We start from the raw sequence: 19,874 nt of genomic DNA on the forward strand, positions 1-19,874 counted from the left end.
TCTGACACATACACTATAAGGTCCACTTTATACAACTGCTTTAACACATCTTACACTAGAAAATATCTAAAGCCATTATTACTCACAGGTAACGACTAAATATTACTTTACCTTCAAAGCTTCCATAAAAAGATTTGGATAAGTGATCCAATTTCTGAAAAGTAGCAAAAATGAGCCTTTAAATTGTTCAGCTGGAGAGACAAAGCAGACTCTGTAGAGGAGAAACCCTGTCTCTATTAAAAATACAAAAATTGGCCGGGCGCGGTGGCTCAAGCCTGTAATCCCAGCACTTTGGGAGGCCGAGGCGGGTGGATCACGAGGTCGGCAGATCGAGACCAACCTGGTCAACATGGTGAAACCCCGTCTCTACTTAAAATTACAAAAAATTAGCTGGGCACAGTGGCGTGTGCCTGTAATCCCAGCTACTCAGGAGGCTGAGGCAGGAGAATTGCCTGAACCCAGGGGGTGGAGGTTGCAGTGAGCCGAGATCGCGCCATTGCACTCCAGCCTGGGTAACAAGAGCGAAACTCCGTCTCAAAAAAAAAAAAAAAAAATACAAAAATTAGCCAGACGTGGTGATGCACACCTGTAACCCTAGCCACTCCGGAGGCTGAGGCAGGAGAATCACTTGAACCCAGGAGGCAGAGGTTGTAGTTAGTGAGCTGAGATAATGCCACTGTGCTCCAGCCTGGGCAACAGAGTGACGCTCCACCTCAAAAACAACAACAGTTTTTTTAGAAAAAAGAAGTGGAACCTGGCCACCATGTATCATAAAGCTCCAAGGGCACTGGCAATTTTGCCTTGCTTACCACAGTATCCTGAGTGTCTAGAAGAGTGTATGGAACATAGCAGGCATTAATTAATATTTGCTGAATAAACTTATACCATGATGAATGACGAATTCAACCAATGAAACACATGAGGCCAAACTGAAAATATAGATGATGTAGAACATGAAGACATATGTATATACATATTTTTGGAGGGGGGTACATTCCTCTGTAACTGGTATATACTCCAAGATGAAAAAAAATCAGTCAATCAGTCACTGATTCAGTTAAATATCCGCTTGGCAAAGCATTTCACAGATAGACTATTAGAGGAAACAAGCAAACGTTTACTGAGTACGTACTATGTTCCAGACAGAGTTAAGAATTGGGGGATAACATAAGGAGGACAAAGACTACCCAGTGGTAGCCACAGTCAATGGCAGGGAGTATGATCAAGTAGCTGGCCAATGGCATCACTGGGTACCATAGCAATATATGGGAGGAATACCCCAAACTGGGGAGGGATGGGAAGTTTGGTTAGGGAAGAGTTACCATAGAAAATGCTATCTAAGATGAAACCTGAAAGGCTAGCAGCAGTTAGCCAGATTCAAGGATACACTGAATACTGTATGGAAGCAAGGGGTGGAGGGAACCAGAAGTCCAATGGAGGACTGACCCAGGAGCCTTGAGCCAAGCCAGATTAGAAAGCCTTTGTAAGCCACAACTGAACATTAACCTAAGAATAATGGGAAGTCGATGACGAGAAACTAGGGGTGACACGACCAGATCTACCTTTTAGAAGGAAGACAGAGACACATAAAAAGTGGATTAGGAATGACATGGAAGCAAGCAGTGAGGAAGATCTGAAGAAAATAGAAAAGACAAGCAAGATTCTTCTCCTCCCTCCTCAAAAACAAAAACATAAGTAAAAGCTCTGATCTCTCAGCTACCATCAATAAGTGAGTTTTTAGGCCGGGTGCAGTGGCTCACGCCTGTAATCCCAACACTTTGGGAGGCCAAGGCTCGAGAATCACCTGAGGTCAGGAGTTTAAGACTGGCATGGCTAACATGGCGAAACCCCGTCTCTACTAAAAATACAAAAATTAGCCAGGTGTGGTGGTGCACACCTGTAATCCCAGCTACTCTGGGGGCTGAGGCAGGAGAATCACTTGAACTCAGGAGGTGGAGGTTGTAGTCAGTAAGCCGAGATCATGCCACACTGTACTCCAGCATGGGCAACAGAGTGACATTCCACCTCAAAAAACAACAACAACAACAACAACAGTTTTTTAGAAAAAAGAAGTGGAACCTGGCCACCATGTATCATAAAGCTCCAAGAGCACTGGGAATCTTTCCTTGCTTACCACAGTATCCTGAGTGTCTAGAAGAGTGTATGGAACACAGCAGGCACTAATAAATATTTGCTGAATAAACTTACACCATGATGAATGACAAATTTAACCAATGAAACACATGAGGCCAAACCGAAAGTAGATACGAAAAAAGCTTAGTTCTGACTGAAAGAATCAAGGGCCACCTGGCTCCTTAGAAGCACAAATGGACCCAGGGATTCAAAAGACAATGTTACAATCTAGGCAAATACATATCACTGTTTTTATGAATTAAGTCACTATTGCTTGGTCATTAAATTTTGTATTCTAAAATTAAATCAACACTTTATTCTATGTGTACATCAACCCAATGAAAGAATGTCTCCTTACTGACCCCCTTGCAGCTGACCTGCCATTTCTTTCTTTTTTTTTTTTTTTAATTGAGACTGAGTCCCACTCTGTTGCCTAAGCTGGAGCGCAGTGGCACAGTCTCAGCTCACTGCAACCTCTGCTTCCCAGGTTCAAGTGATTCTCCTGCCTTGGCCTCCCTAGTAGCTACAATTACAGGCATGTGCCACCACACCTGGCTAATTTTTATATTTTTAATAGAGATGGGGTTTTGCCATGTTGGCCATGATGGTCTTGAACTCCTGAACTCAGGCGGCCCACCTGCCTTGGCCTCCCAAAGTGCTGGGATTATAGGCGTGAGCCATCATGCTTAGCCATTTCTTTCTTTTTAAAAAGAAAAAGAAAAAGAAAAGCTTTTTGGTATCTCAAAAGTTTAGGACAAACAGTAACAAAAGCCAGAAAAATTATAAATATAAGCTGCAGAATATTTCCTTACTTTATCTAATGCAAAGTCAGATGTCCCACAATTGAGCAAGAAATAGATTTTCTGCCAAAAGACGTTCAGATAACCATTTAGATCTTCTGAATGTCTTTAACTTTTATTTGAAAACTTACTTGTTCTGCCATGTATACATTTCCTTATAAACAAGTCTCTTCCCAAATAACCATGACAATATTATCAAATGCTAAACATTTTACTGTATGTCATCTTTTTTTCCATTTCAAATTGAGATACAATTCATATACCATAAAATTTATCTCTTTTAAGTGTATAATTCAGTGTTTTTTTTAGTATGTTCACAAGGTTGTGCAACTACCACTATGGCCTAATTCTAGAACATTCTCCTTACCCCAAACAGAAACCCACACCCATTCTGTTACTCCTTATCCTCTCTATCCTCATCTTCTGGCAACTGTTAATCTACTTTCTAGTCTTTTATTTTACTTTATTTCAGAAGGAGTCTCGTTCTGTCACCCAGGTTGGAGTGCAGCAGGGAGATCTTGACTCATTCCAGCCTCCATCTCCGGGTTTAAGTGATTCTCCTGCCTTAGCCTCCCGAGTAGCTGAGATTAGAGGCACCCGCTACCATGCCTGGCTAATGGCTATTTATTCATTTGAGACCGAGTTTTGCTCTTGTTGCCCAGGCTGGAGTGCAATGGCGCAATCTTGGCTCACTGCAACCTCCGCCTCCCAGGTTCAAGTGATTGTCCTGCCTCAGTCTCCCAAGTAGCTGGGATTACAGCTGCACACCACCATGCCCAGCTAATTTTTGTATTTTTAGTAGAGACAGGGTTTCACCATATTGGTCAGGCTGGTCTCGAACTTCTGACCTCGTGATCTGCCTGCCTCAGCCTCCCAAAATGCTGGGATTGGTCTTTTGTTTTTAATATGAGTCATTAATGCATTAGTATTCTCTCAGGAATATAAGTAAAAAGGGAATCTAACATAGGCTGCCAAAAATGCATTTTCCCTTAGAAAACAGGTAAGTACACATTACACTTGATTACTCAGAGCTGACTACTTATACCGTATTTGGTAGTGTCCTTTCCCTGAGTAGTTATAAGCAAACAAGAAAAATAATTGCAGTGGGACAATAAGAACTATCGGTTAGTATGATGTACTTTCCCTTCAATTTCCTTAAATCAGGCTGGGCGGTGGCTCACGCCTGTAAACGCAACACTTTGGGAGGCTGAGGTGGGCAGATCACTTGAGGTCAGGATTTCAAGACCAGCCTGGGCAACATGATAAATAAAACCCTGTCTCTACTAAAAATACAAAAATTAGCTGGGTGTGGTGGCACACGCCTGTAATCCCAGCTACTAGGGAGGCTGAGGCAGAAGTGCTTGAGCCTGGGAGGCAGAGGCTGCAGTGAGCCGAGACTGCGCCACTGCACTCCAGCCTGGGTGACAGAGTGAGACTCTGTCTCAAAAAAAAAATTCCTTAAATTATTCATCCATTAATCTATCTATTCACCCATCCCAAACGTGTAATGAGTAACTACTATAATCTGGACATCAATCTAGGTAATGGGGATGAAAAAGGTGAAGGAGGGAAAAAAAAGGCCATTCAGTACTTCAAGAAGATCAACCACAGGAGGACAAAACAAGGAAGAATCAGGTTGAAAAAATATAAAAACAAAGTGTGATAAATTTGATAACAGAAGCATGCAGAAGATTTTAAAGAATCCAAAGGAAGAACACATTTCATTGTGTGGTAAGAGGAGGAACAGGTTGTCATGGTAGCAGTCTAGTCATCCTGGGCTTGATCCTCAGGGATAAGAACCAATTTGGTCAGATGAACTGAGGGAGACTAGGGTTCCAAGTGTACAAAGGTAGAAAGGACACAGAGAGTAAATGATAACCTGTGGAAACAGAGTTCAGAATAGCTGGAGTTGAAGGTATGAAAGATGACATGGGGCTCAGGCGTCAGATCACACTGAGTACTGCAGTTCATATTAAAGATTTTGAATTTTATCTTAAAGGAAATGGAAGGTTAATGGGTAATTTTGACCAGAGAAATCAAAAGATCACATCTGATTACACTGGAGAAGGGCAGGATTTAGGGAAGTTAGTAGATCAAGAGGCAGTAAGTTATCTGAATGAAAACAGATGAGATATACTTGAAATATTTAGAATAAAGTAATAATTACAGGATCTGGGTGTGGGGTAGGGGGTGAAGAGTAATGTTTCTTCAGTCAAGCTCCTTGAAAATACAGGCAGTCTACCGCTCATTTAATCTACTTCCTTTTTTAAAAATTCTTTTTTTTCTACTTCCTCTTTTATTGACCCTTAAAATAGTAAGTTAAAGCTATCTGTTCAAACAGTTCTATAAAGTTAGTTTGAAAATCAAAACAAATAACCAGGCGTGATGGCTCACGCATGTAATGCCAGCACTTTGGGAGGCCAAGGCGGGTGGATCACGAGGTCAGGAGATCGAGACCTGGCCAACATGGTGAAACCCAGTCTCTATTAAAAACATAAAAATTAGCTGGGTGTGGTGGCGTGCGCCTGCAGTCCCAGCTACTCGAGAGGCTGAGGCAGAACTGCTTGAACCTGGGAGGCGGTGGTTGCAGTGAGTCAAGGTCGTGCCACTGCACTCCAGTCTGGCGAAAGAAAGAGACTCTGTCACCAAAAAAAAAAAAAAAAAAAAAAAAATTCCCTGTTCAAAGTCCCACCGACTCTCCAGAAGCAGACACTTTCAATTGTTTTTGCTTATGTAAATTACCTCCATATTTTGAAACTACATGCTTAAATTGTCATTTCTTGACTTGTCACTTTTAGATATTCTATAGTAACTTACACTATAGAAGAGGAATGAACTCTCATATCCTTCTCTTCCTGGTCCCAGTTCTCCCAATACAGTTAAATCATAATGTTATCAGATATTCAGTATTCACATTATTGACTATGTAAAAAGCTATATATACTGAGACACATAGAATATGGTATTTATTTTCCTGTATGACTTTTAGTTTGCTCTATAGTTAACAGTCATTTATTTCTTAGGTCTGTTTTCCTATATACCCATTATTTATTAATCCTCAATCTCTTTACTAGAAATGTAAATCTCCTCTTAAAATGTTGTAGTCTGTCCAGTGAGACATTCCTCTTGCAGTTTTTTCATTTTCCTGCTTCCACCAAGGTCTGGCTGTTTTCTCTGTACATGTATCATCCTCCACCAGCATCCTCAGAATGCCCTTTGCTTTTTTCTTAAGCTGATTCACTAGTCACTGGGTTCTTTATCTTTCTCTGTCTTGGTGTATTCTCTCATTTTGTTGAAGCACATCCTCCAAGGGCTTTATTAAAAAACATGTGGCTGGACACGGCGGCTCACACCTGTAATCCCAGCACTTTGGGAGGTTGGTGGGGAGACGGATCACCTGAGGTTGCGAGTGTAAGACCAGCTTGACCAACATGGAGAAACCCGTCTCTACTAAAAATACAAAATTAGCCAGGTGTGGTGGCGAATGCCTGTAATCCCAGCTACTTGAGAGGCTGAGGCAGGCGAACTGCCTGAACCCAGAAAGCAGAGGTTGCAGTGAGCCAAGATGGCACCACTGCACTCCAGCTGGGGCAACAAGTGTGAAACTCCGTCTCAAAAGAAAAAATTCATGAGTCATAAATGTGTGGAAGAACTGCAGGCCAGAAATATATTTATATTACTTTAACTGGATATCATTTTTTGGTAGAGTTTTATAGCACTGGTCTACTGTCTTCTAGCTTCTAGAAATGCTGATGAAAAAATGTATATTACTCAAATTGCCAATACTTTGATTTTGACCTGGGTTTTTCTTCTCTGAAAGCTTTGAGGTATTTTGTTTATTCCCAGGATGGTGAAATTTCACTAACAGGTTGCAGTCAGCAAAAAGGCCAAAGCCTTCAAGGAGTTTACATTCTAGGAAGGAGAGAAAGATAAGGTGCAAATAATAAAGTAAATGTGTCAGGTGATAAGCTAGAGCAAAGCAAATTGAAAGTGAGGGAAGGGAGTGCTATTTTCCATGAGAGAGGAACACAAGGAAAATGAATAGCCACAAAAGGTGAATGTTCCATGTGGAAAGAATAGCAAATGCCAAAGTCCTGAGTCAGGAACATTTTCTGAGTATCTGAAGAATAGCAAGAAGGCTACTGTGGCTTAAGTAGAGTTGGCAAGGGGCAACAGCCGTAGCAGAAGAGGTCAGAGAGCTGGTACTCTGCATACTTTGCAGGACATAAAGATTTAGGAGTTTAATCAGTATTTCTGGACAGAACAGTAATATAAACTGACATGTTAGAGGGATCATTTCAGCTGTAGCATGGAGTATAGACTAAGCAGGAGGGAGACTACTTAGGATGCCATCACAGAATCCCGGAGACAACTGATGATGGCTTGGATCAGGGTAATAGCAGTGAAAATGGTCCAATTCAGGATCTAGTTCAAGGAACAGCCCGAAGGTTACCAATGGATTGAATGTGAAGTGTAAGAGGAGGAGAAGAATCAAGGTTTTTCATTCGAGAAAACAGAAGAATAGAGAAGCCACTAGTGGAGATGGGGAAGATTACAGGAAGAGAAGGTTTAGGGGCAGAAAAATCAAGAGTTTCGCTCTGGAAATGACTATTAGACAAAGTAGAAATGCGGAAGCAGCAGCTAAAGTCTGAGGTTCTATGGAAAGTTCTGGGCTGAAAAAAGACAGTAATAACAAACTGCCAGGAGGGCAGCATCAACTGTCCCTCCACAATGAGAGTCCTGGCAGCAGCTCAGAGCCATCTGGAGGCATTTTCTCCCCATGGCCGTTGTGACTATTGTCTAGTCACAGGGGCACAGAAAGGAAGTGTCTTGGCTCAGAAGCCTCAGGCCCCATGGGAAACAATATCCTTTGGAACAACCCTCTGGCAGAGTTTCCAGGGTCCCTGCAAAGGATACATCCAGGCTAAGAGTCACCACATTCCAGCGAAGCCTGAAAGTATGGCATCCCGATTGGGCATTTATAATTCATTTATAGCTCTTCTTAGCCCATCTTAAATTTACCAGTCAGGATCATTTTAACTAAAACAATGTTGCCTAGGCACTTAGTTGACATTTTACTCTTATTAGGTTAAAGGAAAGGGAAATTAAGAACTTAACAGAATTCAAACTCATGAAAAAGGGGAAAGGGCTTTGCTAACCTTTTACTTGTAGGGGTGTGGTGAGCTGCTACAAATGTGCTAGCCCTTTTGGGTAAACAAGTATCTGTGTTGGGTAAATACCTAGAAGTAAAATGGCTGTATCATTTGCTACACTTATGTTTAGCTTTAGTTAATAATGCCAAATGGCTTTGAAAGCACTAGCTGTGCTAATTAACATTATCACTATTGTTCCATATACACACAGATACTTGGTATTGGCACTGCCTGTCTTTTTAATTTCAGTAATTCTAGTGGTGTAGGTACTGGTATGTCACTGAGGTTTTTATTTCCATGTCCCTGATTACTAATTGAGGTTAAGCACGTTTTCATTGCTTTTAGGTCATTCAGACATCATCTTTGAGACATGGCAGATTACGTATCTTACATATTTTTTTATTCCATTGGCTTTTCTTTATTGCTCTGTGTGATTTCCTGATGAATTCTGGATACACTGTTGGATGTATGTATTACCAAATTTTTCCTTCTCTATGGCTTGCCTGTTCATACTCTTAATATTGGATGCTTATTTATTTATTTGAGACAGGACCTCACTCTGTCACCTGGCCTGGGGTGCAGTGGCACAAATACGGCTCACTGCAGCCTCAACCTCCTGGCCTCAGGTGATCCTCTCACCTCAGTCTCCACAGTAGCTAGTACCACAGGCTTGCATCACCACACTTAATTAATTTTTCATATTTTTTTTGTAGAGACAGAGTTCTGCCATGTTGCTTAGGCTGGTCTCAAACTCTGGGCTCAGGCAGTCTTCTCACTCTGGCCTCCCAAAGTGACAGGATTACAGGCAGAGCCACTGCACCCAGCAATACTGTCTTGAATAAAACAAATTCTGGCCGGGTATAGTGGCTCACACCTGTAATCCCAGCACTTTGGGAGGCCTAGGAGGGCAGATAACTTGAGGCCAGGAGTTCAAGACCAGCCTGGCCAACATGGTGAAACCCCATCTCCATATTAAAAAATAAAATTTAAAAAATAAAAATAAAACAAATTTTTACATAATCCAATTTATCAGTCTTCTTGCTTTACACTTAGTGCTTTTTGTTTCCCATTTAAGAAATATTTTTTTAATTTTTAATTTTTGTGGGTACATAGTAGGTGTGTATATACTTATAGAATACATGAGATACTTTCATACAACCATTCGAGAAATCTTTGACAATCTCCAATTCATGAAGATATTTTCCTATTTAGAAATATTACTGTTTTACTTTTCACATTTGGATCTGCAAGCCATTAAGAATGGATTTTGCATGAATGGCATATAGGGTTGAGATTCTTTATTCAAATATCCATTTATGTATGAGTCTGCTTCTACCACACTGCCTTAATTATCATTGCTTTACACTCACTCTTCCATCAGGTAGTAGAGTCTCTCTGCCTGGTTCTTCAAGATCGCTCTGGCTGTTAACAGGTACTCTGAGTTCCCAAATAAATTTCAAAATCACCTGGCCATTTTGATAACAATAAATATGGGATTGCGCAGAATCTATAGTCAATATAATGAGAATTCACATTTTTGTAACATTAAATCTTCCAACTCATAAGCACCAATGCTCATTTACTTATTTAGGTCTCCAAATTTCTCTCAATAATATTTTACAGTTATCTGCAGAGGGATCTTACACATTTTTGTAAGATTTATTCTTAAGTATTTGATGCTTTATATGTTACTTTAAAATATTATTTGTAATACATTTAAAAAGTTTACTTGTTACTAATATATAAAAATACAACTAAATTTTATATACTAACCTTCTGTCATGTGACTTTACTGTAAGTTCATCTATAAATTATGTGCTAGTCCATTTATAAATTATTTTGGATTATCTATTTATACAATCATGTCATCTGTAAATAATGACAGTTATGATTCTACTGATAGTGCATTTAAAAAAAGTAACAGGTAGGGCTTGGTGGTTCATGCCTGTAATCCCAGAACTTTGGGAGGCCAAGGTGGGCACATCACCTGAGGTCAGCCTGGCCAACATGGTGAAACCCCATCTCTACTAAAAATACAAAAACTAGCCGGGCGTGGTATGTGCCTGTAGTCCCAGCTGCTTGGGAAGCTGAGGCAGGAGAACTGCTTGAACCCAGGAGGTGGAGGTTGCAGTGAGCCGAGATCGAGCCACTGCACTCCAGCCTGGGTGACAGAGCGAGACTCCATCTCAAAAAAAAAAAAAATAATAATAATAATAATGACAGCTTAACTTTTTTCAATTACTACCTGTTTTATTTCCTTTTACGTGCCGTACTGCACCAGCTAGGACTTCTCTGATAATGAGTAATTATGTCTTGTTGCCAATCTTGGGTAGAAAGCTGTTATTATTTCCACCATTAAGTATGATGCTTAAGTATTATTTCACCATTAAGTATGAGGCTGTAGGCCTTTTTACAGTCACGTTTTATCAGATTAAATAAATTCCCTTCTAGGGTGGGTGCTAGAATTGGAAATCTGAATGCTAATCGGATATTTGATGATGTTAAAGAATTACGGCATTTTAAGATATGACAATGGTACTATAATCTCATTTTTTAAAAAGTCCTTATCCTTTTTTTTCCCCACGCCAGCCAGTCCTTATCCTTTAGAGTATTTACTGAAATATTAACAGATAACGCGATATAATGTCTGGGTTATGCTTCAAATGAATACAAAAGGAGAGGAAGCATACAGGAATATAAATGACACAGTATCAATCTGAATGAATATCTGAAGCTGTATGGTGATTCCATGGGGGCTGACTATATACTACTGTGTTGAGACAGAATTCACATTGTAAAATTCACCCTTCCAGAGTACAACTCATCATTCCTTCCAGAGTGCAATCATCACCTAGTGGTCCAGAATATTTCCCCAAAACAAACTCTACCTGTTAGCAGTCACTTCCCATTCCCCACTTCTCCAAGCCCCTGGAAACCACTAATCTTCTTTGTGTCCTTTTTGTGATATTTTGAGTCCAGTTCTTGAGGTTCATCCATGTTGTAACATGTATCATGTTTTGCAAAGTGACATTTCACTGTATGGATATATCATGTTTTATTTCTCCATTAGCCAGTTAATGGACATTTGGACTGTTTCCACTTTTCAGCTTTTATCAATAATGCTGCTATGAACACTTATGTACACATTTTTGTGTGAACACATGTTTTCAACTCTCTTGGATATATATCCAACAGTGGAACTCATGGGTCATACAGTAACTCTAACTTTCTGAAGAACAGCTAACCTGTCTTCTACAGTGGCTACACTATTTGACATTCCAACAACAATCTCTCTAGAACCACGCCAACATTTGTTATTCTCCACCTTTTTGATTACAGCCATCCTTACTAATGAGTGTGAAGTAATATCTCATTGTGGTTGGGATATGCATTTCCTTTCGTTGTTTGTTTTTTAAAGACAAGGACTCACTCTGTTGCCCAGGCTGTGTGGCATGATCATACCATCATGCCTGGCTCCATTTTTAAAATTCTTCTTTGTAGAGATGGGGGTCTCTGTATGTTGCCCAGGTTGGTCTTGCTCAGGTTGCTCTTGAACTCCTGGCCTCAAACTATCCTCTGGTATTAACCTCCCAAACTGCTGGGATTAAAGGCATTAAACCCAACCCAGGCATGCATTTCCTAATGACAATGATGTTGAGCATCTTTTCATGTGCAACTGGCCATCTGTATGTCTTCTTCTGAGAAATACCTATTCAAATCCATTGCTCATTTTAAAATATGCTTTTTATTCTAGAGTTGGAAGAATTTTTGTATGATCTCAAAACTAGATCCTTTACCAAACACATAATTTGTAAATATTTTCTCTCACTGTATAGGTTGCCAATCAACTTATTTGATAGTGTCTGGCACAAAAGTTTTCTATTTTGATGAAGCTCAAGTTATCTGGTCAGGCGCAGTGGCTCATGCCTGTAATCCCAGAACTTTGGGAGGCTGAGGCAGGCAGTTCACTTAAGGCCAGGAGATGGACACCAGCCTGGACCACAGAGCAAGACCTGCATCTCAAAATAAATAAAATAAATAGAAGTTATTCAGGTTTGTCAGATACCCACACAATTTTCAGAGACAGAAATATCAACTGAAAAATGAAAATAGTATATAAATAACAAACAACAATTTTAATGTAAAATATAAATTGTACATTAACTATAACACAATGAAAGTTCATTGCACTCTCCGAAGGAGAGAGAGAAGACTTGAGAGTTGGTGATGGCTGGTAAAAGAGAGGGTATGAGGGAATCATTCCCCAGAAAGTAATGTAAAATCAGAGGACTGACTATAAGACAAGCATTCAATATCAGTATGAAGACATATTTTATAATTCTTTTCCTTAGAACTTTGGTACTTAGAACCAACTCCTGACGTGGAAAAATTCATGATATTACCTGTAGAAGAATCTTTGAGATTTAAAAAATACAGGGGTTTCACACGGTGAAACGGGGGTTTCACCATGTTGGCTCGGTATAGCAGCTTACACCTGTAGTCCTAAACACTTTGGGAGGCTAAGGAGGGTGGATTGCTCGAGCCCAGGAGTTAGAGGTCAGCCTGGGTAACATGGTGAAACCTCATATCAAACAAACAAACAAACAAAAACAAAAAAACACACACACAAATTAGCCAGGCATGGTGGTATGTACTTGTAGTCCAAACTACTCAGGGGGCTGAGGTGGGAGGATCACTTGGGCTACAAACTACTCAGGGGGTTGAGGGTGCCATGAGCTGTGATCATGCCACTACACTCCAGCCTGGGTGACAGACCAAAACCCTGTCTCAAAAAAACAAAACCAATACCAAAAACCACTTTTTGACATGGAGAAATACTGTATGTTCAAGACACTGAAGAGAAACAAAAGATGCTTCTTTATCACTCCCTGCTATCACTCCTTTTGATTACTCATAACTATGAGGCAGAATTCACATTTGTTCCAAGTGATAGTCCGACTAGTGCTGAGTAAGTCACTCCATGGAAATTTGCCTAAAACAATAATGTCACAGGGAATATTTTGTGTTTTGGATAAAGTTCTATAAACTTTTAAGTCATGATGGCTAAGTATCATGAACTGAACAATCATCACGTTAAACAAATCTGTATCTTGATTATGCATCCTTAACTTGGTCACAGTCCAAACTGAATTGATATTATGCTACTTAATATACAATATAAGAATATTCCAAAGTAAAATTCTATTCTTATTCCTTTTCTTTTTTTTTTTTTTGAGACAGAGTTTCACTCTTTTTGTTCAGGTTCACTGCAACCTCTGCCTCCTGGGTTCAAGTGATTGGCCTGCCTCAGCCTTCGAGTAGCTGGGATTACAGGTGTGCACCACCATGCCTGGCTATTTTTTGTATTTTTAGTAGAGATGGGGTTTCACCATGTTGGCCAGGCTGGTCTTGAACTCCTGACCTCAGGTGATCCGCCTACCTTGGCCTCCCAAAGTGCTGAGATTACAGGCATCAGCCACCATGCACAGCCAAGTCAGTTCTCTTAAAGAATGAAATAATAATAGTCATATGTATCAATTATTTCTCTCTTCTAGTGCTGCTATTTCTGTTTGAATTTGTAATCCTTTCAGCTTCAAGACTTTAGGATTTCTCATAGCATGGGAATGTGGGAAATGAATATTCTCAGCTTTTGGTTGTCTGGCAAAATACATAAGTAAATAGATACATAGTTGAATACCAGCCTGGCCAACATGGTGAAACCTCTCTACTAAAAATACAAAAAGTTAACCAGGTGTACTGGTGTGCGTCTGAAATCCCACTATTTGGGAGGCCGAGGCACGTGAGTAACTTGAACCAGGTATTTATGGATATGTTTATTTTGAGATGGAGTTTCGCTCTGTCACCCAGGCTGGAGTTCAGTGGCGTGATCTCAGTTCACTGCATCCTCTGCTCCTGGATTCAAGCGATTCTCCTGCCTCAGCCTCCCAAGTAACTGGGACTACAGGTGTGTGCCACCACGCCCAGCTAATTTTTGTATTTTTAGTAGAGACGGGGTTTCATCATATTGGCCAGGCTGGTCTCAAACGCCTAACCTCGTGATGTACCTGCCTCAGCCTCCCAAATTGCTGGGATTACAGGCGTGAGCCACAGCGCCTGGCCTTATTTTTGTTTTATTTTGTTTTTGAGACAGAGTCTGATTCTGTTGGCCAAAGGTGAGTGCAGTGGCGGGATCTCAGCTCACTGCAACCTCTGCCTCCCTGGTTCAAGTGATTCTCGTGCCTCAGCCTCCCAAATAGTGGGATTTCAGAGGCACACACCATGCCTGGTTAACTTTTTGTATTTTTAGTAGAGAGGGATTTCACCATGTTGGCCAGGCTGGTCTTCAACTCCTGGCCTCAGGCAATCTGCCCTCCTCGTCCTCCCAAAATGCTCCAATTACAGGCATGAGCCACAGTGCCTGGCCTATTTTCATTTTTTAAAGGTACATTTTTTGCTGGGTATAGAATTCTATGTTGGCATTTTCTCTCAACCTTCCACATTTGTTGTTTCAATTGTCCTCTAGTTTCTACTGCTTTGTTGAGAAGTCAGCTGTCATTTTTCTTCCTCAAGAGAATGTCTCTTTTTCTCTGCCTGCTTGTTGGATTTTCTTTTATCTTTTCATTTTGGCAGATTGTTAATGTGTCTAGGCTGGGCATGGTGGCTCACACTTATAATCTCAGCACTTTGGGAAGTTGAGGGGGGTGGATCAACTGAGGTCAACAGTTCAAGACCAGCCTGACCAATGTGGTGTAATCCTATCCCTACCAAAAAGACTAAAACTGGCTGGGCATGGTGGTGGGTGCCTGTAATCGCAGCTTCTCAGGAGGGTGAAGCAGGATAATTGCTTGAACCTGGGAGGCGGAGGTTGCAGTGAGCCGAGATCGTGCCACTGCACTCCAGCCTGAGCAACAGAGTGAGACTTCATCTCAAAAAAAAATTGTCTAAGCATGGATGGATCTCTCTTGAAGTTCACTAAGTTTGCTGAATTTGTGGGTTAATGCCTCTCACTCGATTTGGAAAAATATCTTGGACATTATTTCTTCAAAGATTGCTTCTATCCCATTCTATCTTCCCTCTACAATTTTCCTCTATTTTATTTATAAAAAAATATTTTATTTTTCTCTACTTTATTAGCTATTTGAGGTCCTTGTCTGTTGTTATTAATTCCAATATACGAACTATCTCTTCTCTGAATCTCTATTGGCTACTTTATCTCTTGATTATCAATCATATCTTCCTGCTTCATCTCATATCCAGCCATTTCTGATAGCATGCTGGACATTACGAATGCTATAGTATAGAATTTCTGGGCCAGGTGCGGTGGCTCACACTTGTAATCCCAGCACTCTGGAAGGCTGAGGCAGGCGGATCACGAGGTCAGGAGTTCAAGACTAGTCTGACCAACATGGTGAAACTCCGTCTCTACTAAATATACAAAAATTAGCCAGGTATGGTGGCGCATGCCTGTAATCTTGGCTAATCAGGAGGCGGAGGCAGGAGGATTGCTTGAACCCAGGAGATAGAGGTTACAGTGAGCTGAGATCGTACCACTGTACTCCAGTCTGGGGGACAGAGTGAGACTCTGTCTTTATAAAAAAAAAAAAAAGAATTTCTGGGTTATATAATTGTTCTCTAAAGAGTCCTGACTGCTTCTTACATATTACATAAACCTTCAACCAAGTCTCCAGTTTTTTTTTTTTTTGGGGGGGGGGATATATTCCAACTTGGGGGAAGGGTGAGGCATTTTAGCTCTGAAGCCCAATCTTGACATTTCCAGAGAGTTCCACAGTGCCCTGCCTTGGACAGGACAGGATGGAAGAGTCTGTTCTGGACTGGCCAGATTCCCCAGCATCAAGCTGGCAGTGCTCCTGAGGCTCCTGGGTGTTTATCAACTCAGCAGGTCAAAAGTCTGCAGACACTGGGTGGAGCAGCAGTAAGCCACAAAACTAACAGTTGTCCTCCCCTGGTGCAGCCCTGCCATTGGCGTCTCTCTCAAGGGAAAGAGCTTGGGGTAGACGATGGTAAACATAGGCTCACTACACCGATGACAGTGCCCCAGAGGGCAGTGCAGCAGCTCCAGGAGACTTCTGGGTAATGAGATTGGAGACAGAAAGTTCAAATCTTTCAGAAAGCTGTGGTAGGTATGATACAGACTTCTCATGGCCACTTCCTGCAGAGGGAGGATGTGATCATGCTCTGTCCCTATGGCCTTCACCTCGGCTGGGAGGAAAACGGTTCGAGGCCCTGATGAAAACGAAAGCAGCTTCACCTCGGAAACTTGAATGGGAGCACCATAGCCACTGCACCCGATGACTTTATTTACAGATAGGATGGCAAGCCTTTCAGGTTTATGTTGTTATCCACGTACACATATTGTAGTTCTCGAGATCAACCTAAATCAAGTGGCAAAAATGCAAGACAGTTTCCAGCCATGGAGAGCTCATTGAGGCTGGACAGCTGGCAGAGATGGCACGGCACATACCATAGACGATTTCGGTCCACAGTGAGGTACTGCAGAGAAAGGCACATGTGAAGCCTCTCGGGTAAAGTTAGCAAACGATTGGTAGAAATGTCTAGTGTCTGCAGCTCCTTCAAATCGCCAACCTCTGGAGGTAGGAATTGCAGCTGGTTATTAGCTAATCGAAGATGACGTAAAGCTCGCAGACGACCAATTTCTGGGCAAACGATTTCTAAGGCACTGTCACTAAGATCCAGACATTGGAGTTTTACAAGGGACCCAATGGCTTCCGGTACCACAACTATGTTATTTGAGTGCAGGTATAGTTCCACAAGGTTTGGAAGCTTCTGAGCAAGGTTTTCTGGCAAGGTTGTCAGGGAGTTCCTTTTCATATAGAGTCTCTCCAAGTACTGCAGTCCCTCATCTTTTAGTAACTCCAAAGGAAAATGGTGCAGATTCATCTTGTCAAAATTGGTCCATTTCATAGTTCCATCGCAGGTGGGCTGGTGCACCGCCGCCCTCAGCGCCGGCAGAGTCAGCGCTACCGAGCGCAAGCAGCACTGGAAGGCAAGCGGGGGATGGCGGGCGGGCGGGGCAAGTCTCCAGTTTTATGGATACTATTTGTACCCCTTTTCAGCAGGATTATATCCTTCCTATTCCTCAGCTCTTTGAGTTTTTTTTTTTGAGATGGAGTTTTACTCTGTCACCTAGGCTGGGGTACAGTGGCATGATCTCAGCTCACTGCAACTTCCACCTCCCTGGTCCAAGCAATTCTCCTGTTTCAGACTCCTGTGTAGCTGGGATTACAGGGGTGCTCCACTACTCCTGGCTAATTTTTGTATTTTTAGTAGAGAGGGGTTTCACCATGTTGGCCAGGCTGGTCTCAAACTCCCGACCTCAAGTGATCCGCCTACCGTAGCCTCTCAAGTGCTGGGATTACAGGCATGGGCCACCACGTCTGGCTGGCTGTTTGAGAATTTAATGCATAAATCAACTTTTTTCTGGGTTTCTCTTCTGTCCGATTCAGTCTATGAATGGATTTTTGAGGTTTTCCCCTCATCTTTTGCTTTATAAATAATGCCACAACTAATATCCTTTTACAGTCACATCCCTGTCCATTCTTTTAAGCATAATTATCCACAAAGTTCATAGACGTAGAAATGCTGGGTCAAAACATATGCATTTTAGGTTGACTGTTTTATAGCTTGTTTATATTCCCATCCATAGGCTTGAACAGGGTTCAGCAAACAACTTCTGCAGAGGGCCAGAAAGTAAAGGTTTAGAGGGACCTATAGTCTCTGTTGCAATTAGTCAACTTTGCCATCCTAGTGTGAAAAGCAGCCACTGGCAATACATGAATAAATGGTGTGGCTGTGTCAATAAAACTTTATGTATAAAAACAAAGAGTAGACTGGATTTGGCCCATGTGCTGTGGTTTGTTGATCTACAGGTTAGAGAATGCTTAAATACACACATCCTTATCGATACTGTATATTTATCCTTTTTTTTTTCTTATTAAGAGACAGGGGTCTCACTTTGTTACCCAGGCTGCAGTGCAGTATTGCAGTCATAGGTCACTGCTGCCTTGAACTCCAGGCTCAAGGGTCAGTTGGAACTACAGTTGGGACTACAGGTGTGCATCATTTTTCAAAGCGGATGACAACAGTATACTAGCTTTTTGTTAAATTTTTGTTTTTGATTATAAGGCAGAATACATTTTTTTTAGACAGAGTTTCACTCTTATAGCTTAAGCTGGAGTGAGATGGTGTAATTTTGGCTCACTGCAACTTCTGCGTCCTGGGTTCAAGCGATTCTCCCACCTCAGCCTCCCGAGTAGCTGAGATTACAGGCATGCCCAGCTCATTGTTTGTATTTTTAGTAGAAACAGGTTTTACCATGTTGGCCAGGCTGGTCTCGAACTCCTGACCTCAGGTGATCCACTCGTCTAGGCCTCCCAAAGTGCTGAGATTACAGGTGTAAGCCATTGCACCTGGCCGAGAATAAACTTTTTATTGTTTATTCGACATCTATTTGTTTGCCTGTGAACAGTCTATTCATATCTGTTATGTTTATTAATACCACTTTCGATTAACAAATATAGTCATTTTCGGCCGGGCATGGTGGCTCACGCCTGTAATCCCAGCACTTTGGGAGGCCAAGGCGGGTGGAACACAAGGTCAAGAGATCGAGACCGTCCTGGTCAACATGGTGAAACCAGTCTCTACTAAAAATACAAAAAATTAGCTGGGCATGGTGGCACGTGCCTGTAATCCCAGCTACTCAGGAGGCTGAGGCAGGAGAATTGCCTGAACCCAGGAGGCGGAGGTTGCGGTGAGCTGAGATCGCGCCATTGCACTCCAGCCTGGGTAGTGAGAGCGAAACTCCGTCTCAAAAAAAAAAACACAAAAAAAACAAATATAGTCCTTTTCATCTGCATTGCAAATACAGTTTTACAAAGCATTTTTTTTGGGAATAAAGCTTTTACTGTAATGAGATACAGATGCAGAAACATATTTTTAAAACATCTTTTGGGGTTGTTTCATGTTTAGAAAAGCCTTCCCTTTATTCTTCTACTACTCTTCTGGTTTTATTTTGTACTTCAAATATCTGATTTACCTAGGTTTTCATTAGAATAAGTAGTAACCTAGGATGGGCATGGTGGCTCACAACTGTAACCCCAGAACTTTGGGAGAATCACCTGAGGTCAGGAGTTTGAGATCACCCTGACCAACATGGAGAAACCCCACCTCTTCTAAAAATACAAAATTAGCCAGGCAGGGCAGCACAAGCCTATGATCCCAGCTACTCAAGAGGCTTAGGCAGGAGAACAGCTCGAACCCAGGAGATACAAGTTATGGTAAGCCGAGACTGCACCACTGCATTCCAGCCTGGGCATCAAGAGTGAAACTCTGTCTCAAAAAAAAAACACGAATAAGTAGTAATCTAAACAGCCCATCTGTCTCTGCTTATATAGCCTCCAGTCCAATCTACCTTCTACAATGTGATAGAGTGACTTTAGCCACATATATACGTATGCCTCTTCTAAGAACCAGATGAAGTGTTATCTCATTTATTTATTTATGAATGAATGAATGAATGACAGAGTCTTGCTCTGTTGCCTGGGCTGGAGTGCAGTGGCACCATCTTGGCTCACTGAAACCTCTGCCTCCTGGCTTCAAACAATTCTCCTGCCTCAGCCTCGGGAGTAGCTGGGATTACAGGCATGCACCACCACGCCCAGCTAATTTTTATTTTTTAGTGGAGATGTGGTTTCACCATATTGGCTGGGTTGTTCTCAAACTCCTGGTCTCAAGTGATCCACCTGCCTCA

General features: G+C 41.6%; 1 protein-coding gene and 1 pseudogene across 1 annotated transcript in view; both read right to left on the reverse strand.

The window, feature by feature from the left end:
- Nucleotides 1-19,874, reverse strand: part of GLG1 (golgi glycoprotein 1) — a 171,283-nt gene that overhangs the window by 60,617 nt on the left and 90,792 nt on the right. The window lies entirely within an intron of this gene.
- On the reverse strand, nucleotides 15,838-17,087 carry LOC144580536 (leucine-rich repeat-containing protein 28 pseudogene; annotated as a pseudogene).

This window comes from Callithrix jacchus, chromosome 20, assembly GCF_049354715.1.
Source record: "Callithrix jacchus isolate 240 chromosome 20, calJac240_pri, whole genome shotgun sequence".
Lineage (NCBI taxonomy): Eukaryota > Metazoa > Chordata > Mammalia > Primates > Cebidae > Callithrix > Callithrix jacchus.